This window comes from Podarcis gaigeae (assembly GCF_964106915.1).
Source record: "Podarcis gaigeae genome assembly, chromosome: 9".
Lineage (NCBI taxonomy): Eukaryota > Metazoa > Chordata > Lepidosauria > Squamata > Lacertidae > Podarcis > Podarcis gaigeae.
The window spans coordinates 63,790,582-63,813,892 of NC_139685.1; the positions used below are offsets into that span (position 1 = coordinate 63,790,582).

Sequence of the window (23,311 nt, forward strand, 5' to 3'; positions counted from 1 at the left end):
ATGTTACGTTTGCTTCGTGTTATGTTTTTTCAGGTTGCGTCCCGCAGCGACCCAGAAGTACCAGAAAGGGTTACTTCCAGGTTTCACTGCAGTAGCGCTAAATCGCACTTTGCGCATATGCACAAGAACCAAATCACGCTGCGCACCTGCGCAGATATGGTGCTTCAGGTTGCGGGCTTTTCAGGTTGCGAACGGGCCTCCAGAACGGATCCTGTTCGCAACCAGAGGTACCACTGTAAAAGTTTCACAATGATAAAACATGTGTACCCAGCTATGGCCAAGGTAATAGTTTTTTGGGGTTTTTTGCAGAGGTGGGGCGTTCATGTAAAGATGTTAAATTTGACAACTCTTCCTTTCAACCCTTGAAGAGTCATTTTCTTTTCCTTGTTGTTGTTGGCATCAGTCTGTCTCGAGCGACAATGGAGTACGCCTCTGGGGGTGCAGTCAAACCGCTGCATTAGCAGCATCGCAGTGACCTCCCTGAAGCACAAGCCTGGGCCATGCGTATGGAGGTCCTGGGCTGCCTAGACAATGAGACCTCCATCTCAGCCTCACTGATGTGGTCCAAAAGAAAGCACAGCAATACATTCGGCACCAGCTTGCCTGCCACCCAAATGTCTTTTTGTGTAGGGTTTACTCCTTAGCCCTTACTTCTCCTGAAGATATCTGGCAAGGCAACGAGGTTTAGGGTCAGAGTTTTCCTTCTCCTAGAGGGGCTACCTTTCCAGGTTGATGAGCCCCATCTGCCCCTCACTTCCCTCTACAGCATGTGTAGTAATCGCCTTCTTGACCATTGGACCCACTATTGGTCTCATCCGCTCAAGCCACATGCAATTTGGGGAAGTCCCTAACTCACTGAGGGTTTGAGGCACATTGACTACCCTCACCTGGTTTAGCTGGCCAGTTAAAGCGGGCATAGGCAAACTTGGCCCTCCAGATGTTTTGAGACTAGAGTTCCCATCATCCCTGAGTTAGGGATGGTGGGAGTTGTAGTATCAAAACATCTGGAGGGTTGAGTTTGCCTATGCCTGAGTTAAAGCCATTCCCAGGGTATGGTCTCTGTCACGTGTTGACAGCTTCCACAGGTGAGAGCTGACTGCAGGGTGGGGACCAAAGGTACACAAATTACCCCAGAAGGAGCACAATGCGTCCCCCAACAGAGGTACTATCCACCCTTAACACACCATATACCCTTCTAAGCAAACAAAATTTGTTATAGCTACCCCCGATCTGGAAAAAATCATTTTCTTCTTCAGTTGGCCATCCATCCCTGTTTTTAAAGCATTGCCCCACATTCCACAGCATCAGCGACCAACATACCAGAATTGATGTCATTTATTGGAAATGATTTTTTCTTCATAGAACCACATCAGCTTCCTTTCATTATGGACATTTGGCTGGGCATTTCTGGATAGAGAAGAAATAAGATACGAGTATATCATAGTCATTAAAAAGAACAAGATTTTCCACTGAAAATCCAAACCAAACCAAGCTGAAATATGTGAAACTACATGTTCTTCCCCAGTTACCACCGTCTCTTCCCCATCGGAATTCAGATTGTAAGCTCTTTGTAGCAGGGCCCTAAATATTTTTGGTGTTTGTTGTTCTGTAAAGTTCCACAGCACTGACCCTGATCTAGCCAAAGCTAGTCATACCTAGATTCTACCGACATGAATGGAATTGAACCCAACTATGATTAGGTCATAGTGTTGGTCTACATTAGAGGGATGTTGTAAGGATCACTGACATCATGAAGGGCTTTGAGCAGTGAACAGCCCAATTCCTACCATGTTTACTCAGAAGTAATTCCCCTGAGTTCAGTGGCATTTATTTCCCAGTAAGCACATTTAAAAATAGCCTTCCTAGGAAAAAATGCAATGGATGCAGTGGAATCTGGTTTGATGAAGGGCATAATAGGTGGTCTTTTATCAGGCAAGCAATCCATGCTTGTCCAGCTACAAATATTGCTTTGTGTATTTTGTAGTTCTTGTTGTCTTTGTAAAGGTAAAGGGACCCCTGACCATTAGGTCCAGTCGTGGACGACTCTGGGGTTGCGGCGCTCATCTCGCTTTATTGGCTGAGGGAGCCGGCGTACAGCCTCCGGGTCATGTGGCCAGCATGACTAAGCCGCTTCTGGCGAACCAGAGCAGCACACGGAAACGCCGTTTACCTTCCCGCCGGAGCGGTACCTATTTATCTACTTGTACTTTGACGTGCTTTCGAACTGCTAGGTTGGTAGGGCTCTTGTTGTCTTAGACCAACTTAAAAGCATTGCCTTACACCAAACTGATATAGTGCAGAAGATTCCTGGAATGCTCACAAACTTTGCCTTCTCTGTTTCATATACTCAAATGTTGCATATACTGCAATAATTAAATAACCAAGGGCAGTAATGAAAATTATTTAAGTTTTTTTTTTAAATAAAACAAAGTTTGGATGTTTTTAGCATTGTGAATGCAGATGGGAATGACAATGAGCTCAGAGTCTCATTTAATAATGATTCATAAATTAATGTTATCTTTCATCATTCCAGATTCCACACAGTCTGTTTGCAATTCGAGCTCTTGCACTCAGGAGTGGGGGGTGAGGGAAGGAAGCTTAAAAAAAAAAATTAAGAAAAGGAGAAGTGATATTTGTTTGTTCTCAGTTTTTGCTAGTTACTGAATGAGTCTCATTTTGCAACCCTGAATGAAATGAATCATTCCTGGCACAGGAAAATCACACCTACTTGGGTCAATTGCTTACCACAAATGACTGTGTATGATTTCTCAAGGCCCTGATCATTCTGAGATTGTATGTCTAACTTTTATGCATCTCAGTACCCTAGTGACTTCATTAACTTTACATTTGTACTGGAATTTTCAGCTGGAAGGAGGGGGTGTTATGTTTGTATATTCTTTTGATCTGTTTAATAAATGTAAGAGAGATGTTTAAAATTGGCAACAGTGACGCATATTTAAAATTGCATACAACTTCATTGTGCAGAAACAGAGGCAATTAAAATGGACCTGCATGCTCACCTCATGGCAAAGTAGCAGTAATGGAATCCCCGTGGCAATGCTGCCGGCTATCTCATCATTTTCTGCAATATTCACCCACACATTTATAATGTAATTATTGGAGACATTGGCTAAATTCTCGCCCAGGTGGTCAGTCTGCTGTGAGCTGGAGCCCCCGTGATACTCGTCAAGGTTCAAAGACAATTATACCATTAAATGCCAACTGTTAGGGAGAAACACCTGTGCCCTCAAGTCCCACTTAAGGGATTCCAATAGGTATCTGGCTGGCCACTTACGAAACAGGTTGCTGAATCAGATGGATCATTGATGCGATTCGGTAGGATTTTTCCTGTGTTCTTAACAGCAGAATATTACTCAAATACACACAACATCTCTGTACACAGAAAAGTATCATGTTGGGGGAAAAGTTAGGCCAGAACTATTTTCCTTTATCTGCTACCTTTCTGTTTGTTTTTGTCTTTGTTTTGCATTTCAATATTTATTGTGTCCAAGAAAGATCTTTTAAATATTGCTGAGAAATCCTCCCACTTCCACTTCTAATGTTACATACAAGAAGGGCTTGAAAGCCAGCTGCAGACGTTACTGCTCACTTAGCTTCTGGTTCTTCTAAAAAGCCCACATGCATTACTTCTGACACAATGCATAGCTAAGGTACGCAATTATGTGACTTAACCAATCTAGTTCCTTTTGACTATTCCAGTCCAAGGGATCAGGGTTCCATCTGCAGTTGTGTCCTGAAAAATGTTGCTTTTCAACATGGCACTCAAAACTACAATTTCAAAGAATGTAGTCATTTGGCCACAGTAATTTCAACACGATATAAAGACACACTCTCTCTCTCTCTCTCTCTCTCTCTCTCTCTCTCTCTCTGTGTGTGTGTGTGTGTGTGTGTGTATTTCTTGATGGTTCCATCAAGAACCAAAGGAGTTGTAATATTGTTTCTGTTGCGTTGTTATGATGAGAATCATTTAGTGGGACTGCAAGCCCATATATAAATGAAATAGAGTGAATTCTTAAGACTTGTGGATATTTTGGAGGCATGCAAACAGTATTTGCAGAACACTACAAACTGGCATGAAGTGAATGGTTGAGTTGTCAATATCACAGGAAAAAATGCAAACCAGTGTGGAAATGTGGAGAATTGAATTTAAGACTGAAAAAAATGAGTAATGGAAATCGACAGATTTGCCTGTCCCCATCTGCATCCTGCCCAAACCTGATGAAGGAGGAGGTCAAAAGTCTGAGGTTCGTGCATGTAACTCTAAACCAGCCTTTTGTAAGCTGATTCCCCTCCATATGTTTTGCGCTACAACTCTCATAAGCTGCACAGAAGTTGTTGTAGTCGTTTAGTCGTGTCTGACTCTTCGTGAACCCATGGACCAGAGCACGGCAGGCACTCCTGTCTTCCACTGCCTCCCACAGTTTGGTCAAACTCATGCTGGTAGCTTCGAGAACACTGTCCAACATCTCGTCCTCCGTCGCCCCCTTCTCCTTGTGCCCTCCATCTTTCCCAACATCAGGGTCTTTTCCAGGCAGTCTTTTCTTCTCATGAGGTGGCCAAAGTATTGGAGCCTTAGCCTCAGGATCTGTACTTCCAGTGAGCACTGAGGGCTGATTTCCTTCAGAATGGAGAGGTTTGCTCAGCCTTCTTTATGGTCCAGTTCTCACTTCCATACATCACAACTGGAAAAACCATAGCTTTAACTATACGGACCTTTGTCGGCAAGGTGATGTCTCTGCTTTTTAAGATGTCTAGGTTTGTCATCGCTTTTCTCCCAAGAAGCAGACATCTTTTAATTTTGTGACAGCTGTCACCATCTGCAGTAATCATGGAGCCCAAGAAATTAAAATCTCTCACTGCCTCCATTTCTTCCCCTTCTATTTGCCAGGAGGTGATGGGACCAGTGACCATGATTTTAGTTTTTTTGATGTTGAGCTTACAGAGGTTGTAGCCCTAAACATCTGGAGGACACCAGTGTGTGGAAGCAGACCTAAACCATAGTTTAAGCATTAAGTTTGATACAGCCGTTGGATGTGCATATATGTAAATATTTCTTGTATGAATGATTTGTGCACCCAAGTGGCTCCCTGGCATACTCATGAGCTGAAGGAAACGCGGCAGCTATTCACAGGTCTCCAAAGGAACCCATTGTGTTTATGCTTCTAAAACTAAACCCTTCATAGAATAGGTTTTTGTTTACATGTAGACTCTGAAGTGTCACTCATTCTAATAATGCCGCATTTATAAAGTGCAAAGAGAAGCAGCCTTGAGTAAAAACAGCTGCAATTACTGTGAAATATAGGTGAGGTGTGGGTTTTAAAAATGCATTGTGGTTTAAAAGGTGGAGTGAAATTCTGACCCCACTGAAACTGAAGCTCATGAAAGTCCCATTGACTTTGGTGGGGTCGGGGTCTCACTCCTCCATTCTCCAGGCAATCAGGTTCCACACATATAATTCTCTCTAAAGAGACTGATTCCATTGAAATGGTTCCTGTTGTTCTTTTCTAAGAGGTACTTAACCTGCAGTAACCCTCCCGTCTTTCTCCTATCTTCATTTTGCTGCTCAGTTCCCCTCTCCCTTGTATTACTGAATAATAAATCTGACATAGATTATGTAACATCCACTGAATCATATCAGGCTGTGGGAGGCTGGAGCACAGCATAATGCAAGATGTAAGGAACATGAAAGAGGAGGTTGAGAGACAAGTGTTTTAAAAAGCGTTTCCCGGGTGCTTACAACTTTAGAAACTTGCACAGAGAACAGTTTCTAAAAATGAATTTGCACACATGAAATTACATTTCTTAAATTAGAAAGTTCCCGGAGCCTTTTATCTACTGACCACAAGAAGCTTGGTCAGCTTCTTTGTGAACCATTAAGTTCACCACCCTGCATTATCCTTCCAAAGGCCTTGTTACTTGATCCACTGCATAATATCAAAGCCAAAGTCACCACTTACTTCACAATAGCCAAATCAAAGTTAACCATTTTCAGATTCGAAACAATCCATGAATAAGAAGCACTTCAGTATCCCTGAGTGTCATCCAACAGACAGGGTGGTTTTCTGGTGACCTACCAAATCTGCCTTTCACTATGACTGGTACGCAACAAGCTCACTGCAATTTGTGTAGGTTGGAGCATCTTTAGCTTCTGTGGAGGTCTTTGAGGCCACAGGTGCTGCAATTGAAAGAAGGAGACACCTGCTTTTCAGGTGACAATTCCATGAGCCAAATCATCAGCATGAGAAAAATACAGTGGTACCTTGGTTCTCAAACTTAATCCATTCCAGAAATCTGTTCCAAAACCAAGACGCGCTTTCCCATAGAAAGTAATGCAAAATGGAATAATCCGTCCCAGACTTTTAAAAACAACCCCTAAAACAGCAATTTAACATTATTTTTACTATCTAATGAGACCACTGATCCATAAAATGAAAGCAATAACCAATGTACTTTACTATAAAATATATAAGACCGTATTGTAGATGATAAAAATTTATTTATTTATTTTCTTATCTGCACTGATGATAGTCATTGTTTGGATGGTGGGGCTTTTATCCATTTCCGCAGTCACACAATCAATCAATCAATCAGTAGCTGAACTGGGTTCCACACAGTCACAAAAACAAATTAACTGAAAAAGCCTCAAAAACAAAAATGCAAAATAAATAGCAAAAACAAAAGCACCAAACTTAATCCATTCCAGAAGTTCCATTTAACTCCCGAAATGTTCGAAAACCAAGGCGCAGCTTCTGATTGGTGCAGGCGCCCCAGAAACAATAGCCGACAGCCACATCGGACGTTCGGCTTCCGAAAAACATTTGAAAACTAGAACTCCTCTCGGTTTTCATTGTTTGGGAACCAAGGCGTTTGAGAACCAAGGTACCACTGTATATTAAAGGTTTAGCACTAAGTGAGTTTGGTGGAGACACTCTGACGGAATGGGGACAGAGCCATGTGGAGCGTGTCTGAGGCCTAAGGTGGGGGTCTTGTTAGAATAAAATTATAAATGCATACAGAAAAGCAGCTGGATCTCAGTGTCCAGGCTGAACGATGGGGATGGAGACGCTTCTTCAGGTATATAGGACTGAAGCCATTTAGGGCTTTAAAGGTCAGCGCCAACACTTTGAAATGTGCTCGGAAACATACCGGGAGCCAATGTAGGTCTTTCAATGTAGTTGTTATAACCCTCATAGTTTTTGCCTGGTGCCTAAAGATATGTAACGAAGGTGGCCAGGTGAGCCTCCCTATTCACAAATGGGGAGCCACCACAGAAAGGCCATTCTCTTGTGTTGCCATTCTCTGGATGTCCCTTGGAAGAAGGGCTTCAGATGATCATCTAAGGGTCCGGATTGGTTCATATGAGGAGAGGCAGTTATTGGTAACTAATTAAGTGCTTCCCATAAAATATCCCAAAATGACTTAATAGTAAAAACAGTTTGGTTTGATTGGAGCACTTCAAAAGCTCTTACTACTTTTGGGAGACAACCACAGGGGTAATCATCCATTCTTTACTTCATTGTCTGTGCCACAGTGATAGGACTTCCTGTTGGCTTGCTTTTCACAGTGCTTCAGCCCTGAGGATAGCTGGAAGGCTGGGTAGCTGATATGAACTCAGTGGTGGTCAGCTGACACAAAGAGCCAACAGGATTCCACCTAGTCCTAGTCCTATAAAGATTCTAACCTAGCTCTTAACCCTGAGGAACCTGTTGATTGGAAACAGGCACTCTCAAACTATCTCTACTGCCCACTGACTTTGCTCACAACTTCACTGCTTCCAGCTTTCTGGCCTCCAGATCGTAAGGCCTGGCAAATATGATCTTGCTTCGCACCTCCTCCTAGTTGCAGAAGCCGTGAAGTCTGATTCATGAAACAGATGTGTATGCATCAGATGTTTTGCTTACACATCCCATAGTATATCTATAAATAACAATGATAGTATGTCTTGGCAGATAAAACACAAGAGGAAGGAAAGATGAAGCAAGAATATCTCTCCCTGTGTTTTTTGCAAGGTCAAGTGAGAGGTCACTTCAGTAATGGGGAAGCAAGCAGAGGGCATAATAACTCTGCAACAAAATCAACCCAGACCCATACTGGAATGGGATAGGCATCTATTCTGCCTCATTTTAGTCTCTCTGGCAATCAGTCATAGGTCTATCCTGTCTTGTTGCATTATGTTCCATCCCATTGTATGCTGTTTGTGTGAACTTTGTATGTAAAATGTGCACATTTATGTAAAATGTGCTTTTCAATGTTTTGCATGCATCTTTCATGCGAAAACAAAAAACCCTATCGCTACCAGAAAATCCCAGTTTCTCCACATCTCTCTTTGCAGTTCCCAATGACTTAGGCCATTGAATCCTGTTCAGCCTCACCTCTTTGCTGACGGGCGAATCTTTGAAGTACATTTCAGTTGTCTTGTAATGACGATGTTTCAAATCCAGTGACCCTGAAATGCTGTCATTCATAAGAAGGTGACACCTAAGCCTGAAAACTCCAAGAGAAAGCCCCAAAGCTATAAGCCAGGCTATTAGAAAAGCTTTCAAATAGCTGCTTCAATGACATATGGTATTTCGGTTTCTGGGTATTCTGCAAATAACCTTGTACTCCACCGCAGCAGTTCATTGCCATACTCCATTTCTTGCCACGATCCTGTACCCATCCCTGTCATTTCAAACCACACTATATATCTTAATCCTCCTTGTTGTTAATATAGCATCCCTGCCCACCTATCCCCAGCCCAGAAAAGACCAGTCCTTTCAAGCACTCCCTCTGCATAACTCTTTGCTTCTGTGGCACTTGTTCATAAGCAATGGTGATGCCTATAATATTTTTCTCCCTTTAGGCAGTGAGATGCATCGGGGGGGGGGGGGAGAGAATAAGTGGGTAGTAGTTCAGTGCAGGAGAACACAGGGAAATTGTACCGAGCTGCATGGTTTATAATGTTCACTGAATTCAGCTTATCCCGCCTCAGAACTTTGATCCCCTGGCTTCAGAGTTTTAATTTTGCTTTCTACAGCCCTGTTTATCAGCCACAGAGCTCTGTGACCATTCAAGCTGAAGTCTCTAGGCAAAGTCTGAAGTTTCCTCCAAGAGCTGCCAAGTTGCATTTGAAACTGACGAGGGAGAAAGGAAGATTAGTCAGTTCCAGAGACTGCGGCAGTCCATCTATGTGTACTGATTTTTGAATCACACAACTTTGTGCAACTGCAATGGCAGTGTGGTGTGTCGCTCATCCTCAGTGTTGCTGCTAGCAGTGTGCAAAAGGTGTCTCTCGTGTGATATCCATGCAACCATACTCCCAACAGTGCTCCAGATTGCAATGGACTCTGCAGCTGAGAGAAACTATACATACACTCAGCAGCAGCAATCATTTACTCAGCATTCAAAGTGCAAACAGAAGGTTGTCGCAGTCATGGAACCACATTCCTGACTGTACTTTAGGTCACTGTGGCTTTTGCAGCCGGCGAAAAATGTCCCATATTCCTAGCAATACAATTGTACTTTCCCAGCCATTCAAAATGCAGCATCTCTATAATGAAGAGATGGGATTTCCTAGATGGGAGATGTTTGGATCCTACACAGTAGATGAGCAGTAACCACACATTTGTTGTGAGTTAAATGGATCATTTGGTGAAGCTTGAAATCCACATTGGCAAAAAGACACAAGCACACACACATTTTATCTGCACAACAGCCTTGTGGGTATGATAGCCTGTGACACACACACACAGAGAGAGTGTTTCAAGGTTGAATGGAGATTTGAACCCTGGATCAGCCCAGTCTTAGTCTGATATGTCAACCATTATGAACAGATATGTACATATGACACCTCAAAAAAATTAGTGCGCAGCTTACCTGAACCATGGGGGAAAGCTGCTTTGTATATTATTGTAAAAAGATGGAGTATAAGTTTTTGTTATCATCATCAGTCTAGTATTACTAGAGTCTCTGACTTGATGGCACCAGTGTTCATTTTAGTGTTTATTGAATAATGCAGGAATTGATTCTACAGTTCTCCGTTTGCAACCATAATGCATCTACATACCTCAGCAGACCTCTGAACCATCACAAGATTCTCCATCAGCTCCTTAAAAGAGCAACTTATTTAGCTGTTACAAGCAAAGGAATGTTTAAAATCTGGTTGCGTACTTGCATCTCTCTTGAGTCAAACAATGACGTCTGTTTCAGTCAACTGCTTGGTGTTCTGGATGAAGATAAGCTTTTGGAAACATATATTTCCAGGTTCTTTCTTTTGCAATTCTAATTCAGCCAGGCAGCCCATCTGACTACCAGTGGCCTATATGTATTGGAAATACAGCTCATGCTAGTCTCCCACCCATCTGCACAATTTGCAGAGATTACACCTGTCAGGGAACTGCCATCAGAGCCAGAGGCGGAGGCAAGGCTCCCAAGCGATGCTGGAGAAGGGCCCAGCAGGAAGAGAGGCAGCTCATCGCCTGGGGAAGGAAATCAGCGTAACACCAGGGATAAAAGGGGGCAGATGGGGGAATCGGTGAGGGGGCTCCAGGACTCCTTGCCGGAGACCAGCGGAGAGAGCAAGGGTCCTCCGCTGCCCACACCCACCCTGCGCAGAAGACTTCTGCGCAGGGAGAGTAGGCGGAGACTTGGCGTCAAAGAACTTCTTTGCTGGATTCTGCTAGCGACTGAAACAGCCACGAAGTGAAGGGCTGTCCAGACAGAAAAGGTTTAACCAGGCAACCTAGCCAGGAGTGGCGGCAACTTACGCACGAGCAACCCCTATAACCATTACAGCACCTGAACCAGCAATTGGCTGCCCAGGTAGGCTCCCACTTTTTGATGTGAGGAAGGTTATTGCCTCTTCCAGGTAGACTTTCTTTACTTGTGATCACTCCTGCAACCAATCAGGAGCATGAACAGCTTGTTTGTAGATGTCCTGGGGTGGAGTTAAGGGTCAAGGTTAGGATGCAAGGGGAAGTAACACAGGGAAGGGAAATGGTTCTGTGAAAAGTAGAAGTGCATCACCCTTGGCCGTTATCACATTATTGAATCCTCCCTTTTTTCCATGATGAAACTCAGGACAGAATATATAGAATTCCCAGGAGATTCCTCCATCCAGGCATTGACATCACATCCAGACCAGCTTCTATAGGGATGTCACTGGAAAAAAAAAAACTAGTTTGGGGAAGGGAAAGAGTGTCAAAAAAAAAAAAGCCATTCTGGCCAAGCTAAGCCTCCTGATGTATATTTTCGCTCCTGATCTATATTTTAGTTTGGTCAGAATCAAGTATACACTTCCAAAGTTAACACTAAATACATTATTTGTGTCCCTGGGTTTTTAGACTCACCCACCCATGTACTAGGGATGCAGGTGGCGCTGTGGGTCAGGGGTCCCTTTACCTTTACCCATGTACTATCTGAAACCCAAGAGGCACATTGGAGGGATGCGGGTGGCGCTGTGGCTTAAACCACTGAGCCTAGGGCTTGCCGATCAGAAGGTGGGCGGTTCGAATCCCCGCAACGGGGTGAGCTCCCGTTGCTCAGTCCCTGCTCCTGCCAACCTAGCAGTTCAAAAGCATGAAGTGCAGGTAGATAAATAGGTACTGCTCCGACGGGAAGGTAAACACCGTTTCCATGTGCTGCTCTGGTTCGCCAGAAGCGACTTCATCATGCTGGCCACATGACTCGGAAGCTGTACGCCGGCTCCCTTGGCCAATAAAGCGAGAAGAGCACTGCAACCCCAGAGTCGTCCGCAACTGGACCTAACATTCAGGGGTCCCTTTACCTTTACCTTTACCCATGTACTATCTGAAACCCAAGAGGTGCCTTGGTTGCCAGGTGTTTTCCCCCCAGCTCTTCTACCCCACTATTGCTCCTTGAACACAATTGGGATTTACTATTCCTTTTGCAAGTGGAGATGGATCCACCCCTTGGTCCATCTTGAGTGGACCTGCAAACACTGGAGCCTGTTTCACCTCCCCTGAGACCAGAGTCTGATGGCTGGACCACAGGGAATAGGAGACTCATGAGAAGAGATACCCCTAAGGAGAAACTGAAAGGTCCAAGATTACCAAGGTAAGAAGGTAGCTATTTCTCTAAAATGGGCACGTTTCCATATCCCTTTAGTAGGAAGGGATGTGAGGTCAGGTTGCAAAACTACATTTAGAACAGGGGTGGGGAATTTGAGGGTTGCATTTCCTTGGGGAAACGTGAGTAGGGTGGACCCCATTCATGATGGGTGGGGCTGGATTTGGTGGTGGGTGGCGGCCAAGCCCAAAGTGGGTGGGGCCATGTCTCTATCTTCTAATCTCAGCAGTATAAGAATCTCAGCAGTACTGCAGAACTCCTCCCATGCCTTAAATGTCACAGGGGAAAGACGCCCTCATGAAATCCAGGACCTTTTGTAGCACCATGGAGGCTTTAAACAAACTAAGCTTAAAAAGTTGCATTGCTGGGATTGACTTACATAGTCAGCTTTCCTCCTTTTTGAAACAAAGGCATGGCGGCAGTAGCAGCAGCGACAGCAGCAGCAGACGCTATGTTAATTAGATTAGAAACCGTCAGGTCTTGTTGATAGTTTTCAAGTTACAGAAGGCTCTCCAGAGACAAAGCAGTAAATAAGAAATATCTGCTATCTCTTGGCATACAGAACAACTCGAAGGAAGCATCTCTGCATCTTTGGCTGGGTACTGATAACTGCAGCAGCCTGCAATCCTGCACATAGTTAGGTGCTTAAATGCCGTTGAAACCAGTGGCTGTTAAGCAGCTTGAATGTATGCAGGATTGCAGCCAGTTGCTTCTCAGAAGCCAGACATTGGCATAATGCGCTTACAATGGGCATAGTTCACTTGTGCTTGTTTGGGGGCACTGTTATATCTGGTCAAAGAGGTTTTGTACATTTTTGAAGCACTAAAAAAACTTGCGGTACCTGTTGAATTGGAGACAAATTGAGGTGGGAGAAATTCCCTGGCATTTTAAAGAATAAATCTTACGTTTTGTTTTCCCCCATTTTTTTTTTAAGGCATTGAAAACTGGATAGAGCAGCTCAACAGCAGTCTTAATATTGAATATGCTCAGTGTGGGGACCTCAGAGGAAGACACAAAGACTGATGCTCTAGTGTGTGCTCTCTCGCTCCCCCTCCCTCACCTAGATCACAGCTGGTGACCAGTTTATGTATACTGAAGCGGGGAGCCTGATAGGCTTTGTAATGTCATCCTAGATAGCTTCACCATTGATGTTTCCCCTATGCATAGACATGCAGAGAGTGACATCAAACGCTGGCTGTCCCTGTGCCGTTATTTTCAAAAGGACAGAAAGTCTTGATGGTTGCATGCTGCGGTGGTAACCTATAGGCTGACTTCTGGGTTCAAGGGCATTCGCAGGTTTTCAAAGAAGTTCGTCTCTGTGTCACATCCGCTGCATCCAGCAACTCAGAATGCACAAATGCCCTGCAAAATCTGCAGAGCTGCCGGTAATTTATGGCAATAGGGTTGCTTGACATTTATTGCCCCTATTTGCCGTGGCCTAGAATAAGATTTTCATAGTTATCATGACAACCTTGAAATTGCATAAAGGTAATAAAACAGCCTTCTTCCATGCTACCTTGCGCCAAACTACACAGGCGTGTGTCAACAGTCCTGTTTTAACATTTGCATGCCTTCGTTTTTATGCATATATGCCTGGAAGCTTAGTCAAATAACTCCTAAGCATAGTTATTAAACAAAAAAATGGGGACGTGGAAATGAGCATTGCCACTTGTAAGCTGCACCAGCATATTAAATGTGTGTTCATTAACAAAAAAAATAAATTAAAAAGCGTGAGTGTTTGTGTCCCTCGGGCAATGGTAAGCTGCATGGATTTGTGCTCCTAAATGCTCTCTTAACTTGGTAAACGTTTCTGTACATGATAGCCATCTTCAAATATCTAAAGGGCTGTCACATGGAAGATGGAACAAGCTTGTTTTCTTCGGCTCCAGAGGGTAGAATCTGAATCAATGGCTTTCAGTTAAAAGAAAGGAGATTCCGACTAAATAGCAGGAGGAACTTTCTGATGGTAAGACACAGTGGAACAGATTCCCTCAAAAGGTGGTGGACTCTCTGTCCTTGGAGGTCTTTAAGCAAGGGTTCAGTGGCCCTCTGTCAGGGATGCTTTGGTTGAAATCCCTTCATTACAGGGCTCCTTCCCAGCTCTGTGATTCTGCCTTAAAACCAAGGTACATTTCTTTCGGTATTGCAGATGGGATCACCCAGAATTCCAGAGCAAGGAACATAAAAAGCACATTTGCATGGCTCCAATTTATGTGCTCTTTTGTTTATTTACTTGCTCACGGGTCAAATTACAGCAGTACATGGGGAAAGGACCTAGGTGTTTCAGCTGATCACAAGCTGAACGTGAGCCAGCAGTGCAATGCAGGTGATGACTGCGGGGAGGCAGACAGGTTACACAGAGCAAAAGAAAATTTGGTTTTGGAAACCCGGTTTCCTTTCGCTACATCCACCAGTAGTGAGTCTGGCAGAAGTGACTTTTTCACTTGCAGAACGGTGATTTGAAAAACATTCATTTCCCTGGAACAAAAGGTTTTGCATTTCCTCATCGAGATGTTGCAAACATAGAGTTTCAGCTGCCATACCACATTTCACTTGCTCAGTGTATATGTCCTATTTACATGATGGAATGTTCTGCAGTGGGTAGATTTCGCTTCCAGTATGTAAGTATTATCAAGGAAAAACCACAATGAGAAAGAGGAGTTATGCCTTGTTTGTTGGCAAGAGAACACACCTTTCTGTGGGTTTCTTTCTTTTTTTAAAAAAATGCTTCTGTAAGAGTTGTCGTGCCAGCAGATCTACCTGCTAAAGCAGTGGTTCTCACCTCAGCAGGTGCACAAAAAAGTATAGGTAATTATACGTTTGAAACATAGCTTTTCAAGGCACCTCTTACACACAGCTCACTCCTCTGCTTCTTGAACAGTGTAATCTAGATAACATAGGCTGGGCATCAGGATACTGAGTCTCATAGTTGGATGAAAGGCTGATGCCTACATTCAGGGGGGAAACCCACACAGTACAACCATCCTTGGACTACTGTGTCAGTGTGCAGATATTTGAACACATCCCTGCATTGAAAGCTCTCTGCCCATGCTAGGGATCCAATCAGTGCTGCGTTCCCTTAAGGGCAGTTGCTGGACTCTCTCCCTGCCCACTGCATCTTCTCTTGTGGTCTGGGACACAAGTAGGTAACCTGTAGCCTTTGGGCTACATTTGACTCTTGTCCTAGTTTCAAAGCCCCTGGAATGCAAGTAGAACCCTCTGCACAGGGGACCCTAATTAGCTCCCAGATCATAGAATTGTGGAGTTGGAAAGGATCCAAAAGGCCATCCAATTTTGCCCCCTGCAATGCAGGAAGGCATTGCACTCTAGTTAGTGGTGTAGGAAGGGGTGATGGTGGGAGCGCTCCACCCCAGGTGCCATCTCTGGGGGGGGGGGTGACAAAAAGGCACACCGTGGGGGGCTCACCCCGCTACTCCTGGGCTCTCAGTGCCCATGCAGCTACAAGTGAAACTCAAAAAATTTCGAGTACACCATGATCATCACAAATAAAGGCTTGACATATCTCGCTTTGCATGTCATGAGTCTATCTCATATATTAGTTTCACCTTTTAAGTTGAATTACTGAAATAAATGAACTTTTCCACGATACTCTAATTTTTCGAGTTTCACCTGTACTGACTGCCACTGACTAGTGAATATGAATAGGGCCCTACTGCACCCTTTCCCACTCAAGATGGGGAAGGTTGAGGACAATACGCCTAGGGAAGTTGAGGAGAGGGTATGCGTGTGCACAGCTGCCTCCCATTCATTGATGCAACATTTGCAATGATGATGTCCATTTGGACATACTGCCGATTTTCACTGACTGGTTGTTGTCATTGCACTGAGGAGAGGAAGGAGACAGCTAGTGAGGGCAGCAACAGTGTGCTAGGCTTTCAGAGCAAGCCCACCTCAGTCGGAGAGGATTTCCCCCTTCCGTTCCTTTTTTTGTGCTATGGGTTCACTCTGCTCTTTATTCCACAGCTTCCAAATTCCAGATTAATGTGAAGTTTATTCTAAACTTCGTTTTGGAATTGGATCCAGACCAGCTTTCAATTACTTCAGGGAATTTTCATCCTTTGGTCTCTATACATTATTGATATACACATAGAATTCCCACCCACCCCCTTACAATTAAGTGGTACAGTGGTACCTCGGGTTAAGTACTTAATTCATTCCGGAGGTCTGTTCTTAACCTGAAACTGTACTTAAAGCACCACTTTAGCTAATGGGGCCTCCTGCTGCCACCGTGCCACAGGAGCCCGGTTTCTGTTCTTATCCTGAAGCAAAATTCTTAACCTGAAGCACTATTTCTGGGTTAGCAGAGTGTGTAACCTGAAGCGTATGTAACCTGAAGCATATGTAACCTGAGGTACCACTGTATATAACTTTTATGAAAGAAAAAGAGAGACAAAAGACAGAAAATACAGCCAAGGGAGAACCATGGTGTGTGCATGTGCAAATTTATAGAAACAAAGCATTATGGCAAACCGTACATGCACAATGTTCCATATAAAATTAAGAATCTGTGGGACAATTTAGATGAGGAGAACTTGAGAAGCATTCCAGGCCTCAGTGTGGGGAGAAGTTTTTCTCAACACTTCCGGTGGATGCTGTTATATCCCTCCAGGTGTCCTTGCCAAGTTGCCACATTTCATTTATTTCTAAAATTTGACAGCAACCTTATTTTCAGGTGGAAATGCAATTAGCCTATTTTCCCTTTGCCTTAAGTACTGCTTGAAATAAAATGGGTGAAAAGCCAGTATCTCCAGCCACTGTTCCTACATCCCATTATGTTTGCTCCCGGAGAATTAGAAACTACAATAGCAGACAAAATGCTAAACTGAATTTCGTTAACAGGACCTTTTATGAATAAAAAGTCTTGAGGTTGTTGTTTTTTTAAAAAAGGGGGGGAAAACTGCACGTGGGAACACAATGTAGAATCACATACAATAGAAAGTCATTTTCCTGTGAATAGTAGAAAACGCTCCATTTTCCTCTGTGCTGCCTTGCTGCAGACAGAAACATGATCTCATATCGTTTCACCAACAGGCTGCGTTTTCCTTCCATGCAAAACCAAAAGTGTGTGTGTCTTGGGGGAGGGAAATTGCTAAACTTCCCAACAGGGCTCACACGTGAAGATTTTTGAATTAGCTCTGATAACTTAGGTTGTGTTTGGCTAAAACTGGGGGTTAGGCTCTACTGTCAGCCTCAGACTTACTTTTGCACCTTAAATGGTGTGAAAGGGGGGGGGGGGACAACAAACGGTGGCAGAAGTGCTAATGCATTTTGTTTGAAGTGTGGATATGAGAATGGAAATACGAGCTGGAGTGCAACGATGTAGAAAAGCATAAAAGCAAGCTTCTTGGCCTTATTTTCCTTTAGTGGAAAAATAATTATAACTCTCCCTAAAGATAACAACACTGGTTTTCATTTTTTCTGACACAGATAGTATTCTTACATATATTATGTGGGGTTGTTGTGTTGTGTGTGCATGAGAGAGAGAAAAAGAATTTAACTGGAGTTTGTAAAAACAAGCTCCACAAATAGACAGGAGGAGATATGTCATTTCATGATCCACACATGGCGTCCTGCCAGTAATGAGTGAGTGCAATTACCACCCATTTCTCCCCCACTTTAATTAGTGGGGGGGGGGACTTATCTGAAAGGACCATGTGGGTTCTTTTCATGGTGAAGTTTCTGCCATCGATACTTCACAATGGGAAAAGATCCAAGTTGTTTAATGATAAAGCTGAATTGATCGTTTTAACAAGACATTCCAAAAATGATGGCTTCAAGTCAAGTTGCCTCTGGAGTTGGGAGTTGATGGAAATAAGGGACTCTCCTTCAGAGACATCTGCCACCACAGTGGCTGTGCTTGGAAACACATACAAGGTTTGTTTATTATCGTGGGTTTTATTTAAATGGGCAGCCTGCCTTTCCCACACAATGGTGCCCAAGATGGCGAGCAGCAAACAACCTTCAAACACAGCATAAAACAATCTGATCAAATCCATAAACGGTATATAAAACAAGAGAAAGTATTGTGGCAACTTAAAAGACCAACAAAGTATTGTTATGCACTACCCAAATCTCAGAGTGGTGTGAGATCCCAGGGGTTCCAGCACTTACCCGGCGTTTGGTTTCCCTGGAATGAGGGGCAACGAAGACTTTGGGATATATGGTTTTATTTCCACATCTTTACAACCTGAGCATAAGATGGGATGGGCTCATAGCATTAACACACCAACATCTTGTTTCTCCGTTAGTCGCAGCTTTGGTTCCAGCACAGAGCAAGCATGCCTCTGTGTCTCCATCTTCCAGCCTGGTCCCAGCTCAGCTCACCCACACTACTCTGGCTATTGTTCTCCTACCTAGTAGCTTGTACATCTCCTTCTGGTAACTCCTGCAACCAAGCTGACGCCAAACGTAATGTGTTATGTACTGAAGTTCTCACCCTGGGCCAGCAGGGGGATACTGTAGATAGTTTTCACTCCGGTCCACATATGCAAATAAGGGATTGAAAGTGACGTACAGTGATTGGATAGATACAGAAAGTTGTTACAGTTGTGTTGTAGTGGAGCTCTATATAAGCAGGCTAGCTGAACCCTTCAGTTCAGTTCTGTTCTGGCCTGTGAATAAACAAGAGCTGTTTGAAGAATCGCTGTGTCGTCTGATATGTTCACCCACAACTTAAGATAATGCACTGCTTTTTTTTGGACCACATAAGTGAGGCTGAGAGGGACATACTGTCCAGGCTTGCTTCCTGGGGAGGTCATTTTGGTACTGCTAACAGTGGTTTGACTCCACTCCAGGAGGTACACTCCATTGTCTCTAGAGACAGATGGATGCCAATCCTCAGCATGTTTACTCAGGAGTAAATCCCACTGAGTATAATAAGATTTAGCTCCTAGAAAATGTGCTTACGACTGCGGCTTGAATATAATGAACAAAAATAATTGGATAAAAATGATCTCATTTTAGATATTTATTATGCAGTAGCAAGCATCTCCCTAGCAAATCACCATAGTGCAGTCATTATTTACAATGTGTATGTTCAGCTCTGAGGTGTAAAAATATTCCAGTGTAATGTCTCCCCCGCACCTTTTTAACTTGGGAGTTTAAATTGTCAGCGATACAGAGGTGGTTCCTTGGTGCTTGCTGAGAAAACCTGTTAAACTTTCTTTTTAGCATGGCTCACTTCTTCATCTCCCAGAGTAGAAGAAAGGAGTAGAATCTCAGCTTCCAAAGCCAATTCCCAGGCTTGTTTCTAAGATAAGAACTACAGTTGTCTTCTCTGCCTTCAAGTTTGTGTAAAGATGAGACCCCCTACTAGGAAAAATACACTCACATAATCTTTAGCATGTTCACTCCTTAAAGTGAAAGATAATGAATCTTTTCGCAGGCAGTTTCATTCTAATTACACATAAGATAAATCAGAAAGCATGTCTGTGGATGGGGAGGAGGAAGGGGCCTTGGTACAATTTCTCAGCTGTACCTTGAAAAGGTCTTTGCCAGGTCACCAGAAATAATTATTTTCAGGTAACCTGAAAGGATGGGGAAGGGCCTGTAGTTCAGCAGAAGAGCATCTGTTTGGTCTGCAGAAGGTCCCAGGTTCAGTTCTTGGAACCTCTAGGTAGGTCTGGGAGAGAATCCTTTCTTAAATCCTGGAGAGCTGATGACGATCAGTTGTGGCCAGTACTTGCCAAGATGGACCAATGATCGGAATTAGTATAAGGAAGCTTCTTTTGTTGTTTGTAAGATGGGATCACAAGGTGTTCATTTCCAAACATGCAAAGGAACTTGCAGAAATATGCAGGGCTGGAGACCTATTTCCTTAACAACATCGTATGGACTGATGGCACTCCCAGTCTGACAAGTGATTGGCTGAGTCTGAAGGGGACATTATTCCTCATTGGAAGAATGGGATTCAGCACAGGGATATGAAGCCTGGTCAATCGAAATGTTTGCTTTTATCACTGTGTTTATTGTTCAATTTATTATTATTATTATTATTATTATTATTATTATTATTTTGCAATTTCATAAGCCCCCTTCCTTTAGAAAGGAAAGGAAAACAGGGCAGGATTTTGAAATAAATAAATAAATATAGAAACATATCTAACTGAACTGACAATCCATCGTTTGCCGTGCTGGACATCTTTATGATGTCAATCACCATTACAATGATTAATCTTAGGACGAGTTAAAAATATGTAAGGCAAAAGATAACTCCGAGACAGACAAGAGAGTATATAATCACATAAAAACGCTAGAGCCTTGTTGTTCTCTATACATCATTAAATCAAGCCATGTGTATAAAATGAATCATGATGAGGAGAGACAGTGGCTTATTATTGCTACACAAAGAAAGTTAGAATTATGCTATTTTCTACTGGTTGCTGGCAGTGTTTGTGGCATGGGAATGGGCCAGGGAGATGGAACCTTGCACTTGTCACAATCCTTGGTGGTTCTGGGCAGGGATGGGGGCGGAGCTCAATTCAGTTCTCATTTAAAGGCAAATCTATCTTAATTCTTCAAAGAATACATGGCCCAAAACACAGTCGTCCCTTCAAACATCACATCTTCAATTAAGCAGTGCAGTCCTGTAAACCAAAATGCGTAGACTACATGAAGTGTGCCTAGAATGTATATTTAACAACCAGTCCTTCTTCCCAGGGACTTCTGGGTCTCCTAACCCCTTTCAGCACCCTTAAAGTATCCCAGGATACTTTGGTGGAAGTCATGACTGTTTCAAGTAGTATCATCATGCTTTAAATGTATGGTGTGAGTGTGGCTTGTGTCTTAACACTTTACTATTGTGCTCAGTGCGCTGAAGGTTGCTCTCATAACACTTCACTTGATTCCTACAACCGACTCTACACCAAGCACAATTCCTTAAATGCTGCTGCACACTACAGCCTCCACCTACCACTGAGGCATTGAAGTCAAATGAAGGGTGTGCCAAGTCTGTATTTTTCCTTCCCTCAACAACAATCGCGAATGTTTGCCCTCCCTTCAGCCGCTCATAAAATCCTATGTTTCAGAGCCCTGTATGCTCCACTGCTTGCTTGCCTTCTCTCCTCTTATGACTTGGGTTTCTCTCGTCTCTCTGCTTATCCGTTCTTTCCAGCTCTCATTGTCTTCAAAACAAAACAGCAGCATTTAGCTCCTAGGACCAGAAACGCAATCTTCTCTTTTGCTTATGTGCGCACTCCTTGGCATCTTATAGTCTTGCACACATTACTGCTGTGCCACAGAAGAAATACGTCTTGCTAACATATTCAGGTGAAAACCTGAGCTGTAGATTTTAGCCAGGGGCCATCGGGGGGGGGGGGATGCAGCTGAACATTGACTCCTAAAAACGGGGTGGTTTATAATTAAAATTAATGATTGAGCTTTAATTAAGGGCGGTATGGATAAGGGCGCAATAGCATTCTGAATTTAAACAGGTAGAATAAACAGCGGATATTTCTTATGGCGGTGCATAGCAATTTTTTCCGAAGCCCACTTATTTATGAGCTCATCTGCCACCCTTGTACGTGAATATCCAGAATAAACTATTTTAAAGTGTCTGGTGATGAATGTTGCCCCTTGATTATGTTACACAAATGGGCAGTGTCCATATATGCACAAAACGAGACTGTAATAATCAGGGCTGTTTGGATGCAATAGCAGATTAATTCATAGGGGATACTTAAATTGTTATAGTTCATTTATAATTTAAACACTGCATCCAGGAGGCAAGTATATGCATTTTCCCTGGGATGTGATGGATCTGGTGCCGTGCATTCCTTAAGACGCAACTTATCTTCATTCATGGGCTGTATAAATGGGAAGGTGCTTGACTCAGCACCGCTCAGCTCTCTTTGTCTATTTCATCATATCTGCTCAAGAAGATACCGAGGGAGAACTACAGTCAGTTAATGAAAAACGGCAAATTGCAGACTATTCCTTTTCAGGAAATATAGTGGAAGCCCGGCTTAATATGCTCAGCTCAGAATTACAGTTGGGGTGGTGAAAGGGGCTGGACCCTAACTTCTTTACAGCCTGAAGCATTAAAAAAATCTGCATGGGCACAAATATTTGACAGCGTTATTTTATTTGCTTCCTTGAGGAAATCAGGCAAGAAAGGTCGGCAGGGAGGGAGAGAGGGGGAAGCACCGTACCCACCCGTGTCTAAATATCAAGGCCAAAAACTAACATGTAATTAAAGGGCCTGGTCTTATTTAACGGACATTTTAACCCCCCAACCTTCCTTTGTGTGCACACAGCAAATATAAAAATACATTTAGAAATTGTTTACCCTGCAGTCCTACGGCCCTGGGGAGCCATAAGATGCCACAGATCTCCCAGGGGCCATTGGAAGCATCAGATCAGATTGCAGTAAATTAAATTAAATTTGGAGGCAGCCTGCTTCTGAATACAAGTTGCTGGGAAATGCAGGTGAGGAGAGAGAGCTGTTGCCGCTAGGTTCTTATTGCGAGCCTCACGTTTGACTGATGTGAGAACAGGATGCCATACCTTCCAACATTTCTCCAATAATAATAATAATAATAATAATAATAATAATAATAAATTTTATTTATATCCCGCCCTCCCCAGCTGAAGCTGGGCTCAGGGCGGCTAACAACAATCAAAATAATCCAACATTCTAAAAACATTCATTATAAAATTAATTAAAATCAAATTAAAATCAAATTGATGGCAACCATTAAGCAAAATTCTGTGCAGATTGCCAGAGGAGGGGGTCAGGCTGCGCCCTGACCAAAGGCCTGGTGGAACAGCTCTGTCTTGCAGGCCCTGTGAAAAGATGTCAGGTCCCGCAGGGCCCTAGTCTCTTGTGACAGAGCATTCCACCAGATTGGAGCCGCGGCCGAGAAAGCCCTGGCTCTAGTTGAAGCCAGCCTAACCTCTCTGTGGTCTGGGATCTTCAGGATGTTTTTGTTTGCAGACCGTAAATTTCTCTGTGGGACATACCAGGAGAGGCGGTCCCGTAGGTACGAGGGTCCTAGGCCATATAGGGCTTTAAAGGTTAAAACCAGCACCTTAAACCTGATCCTGTACTCCACTGGGAGCCAGTGCAGCTGGTATAGTACCGGATGAATATGATCTTGCAGCAAAGACCCCGTAAGGAGTCTCGCTGCAGCATTCTGCACCCGCTGGAGTTTCTGGGTCAGTCTCAAGGGCAGCCCCACGTAGAGTGAGTTACAATAATCCAGTC

At 43.5% G+C, this 23,311-nt stretch overlaps 1 long non-coding RNA gene across 2 annotated transcripts in view; it reads left to right on the plus strand.

The window, feature by feature from the left end:
* The window catches only part of LOC310852920, a 73,457-nt gene that overhangs the window by 3,115 nt on the left and 47,031 nt on the right, over positions 1-23,311 (plus strand). The window lies entirely within an intron of this gene.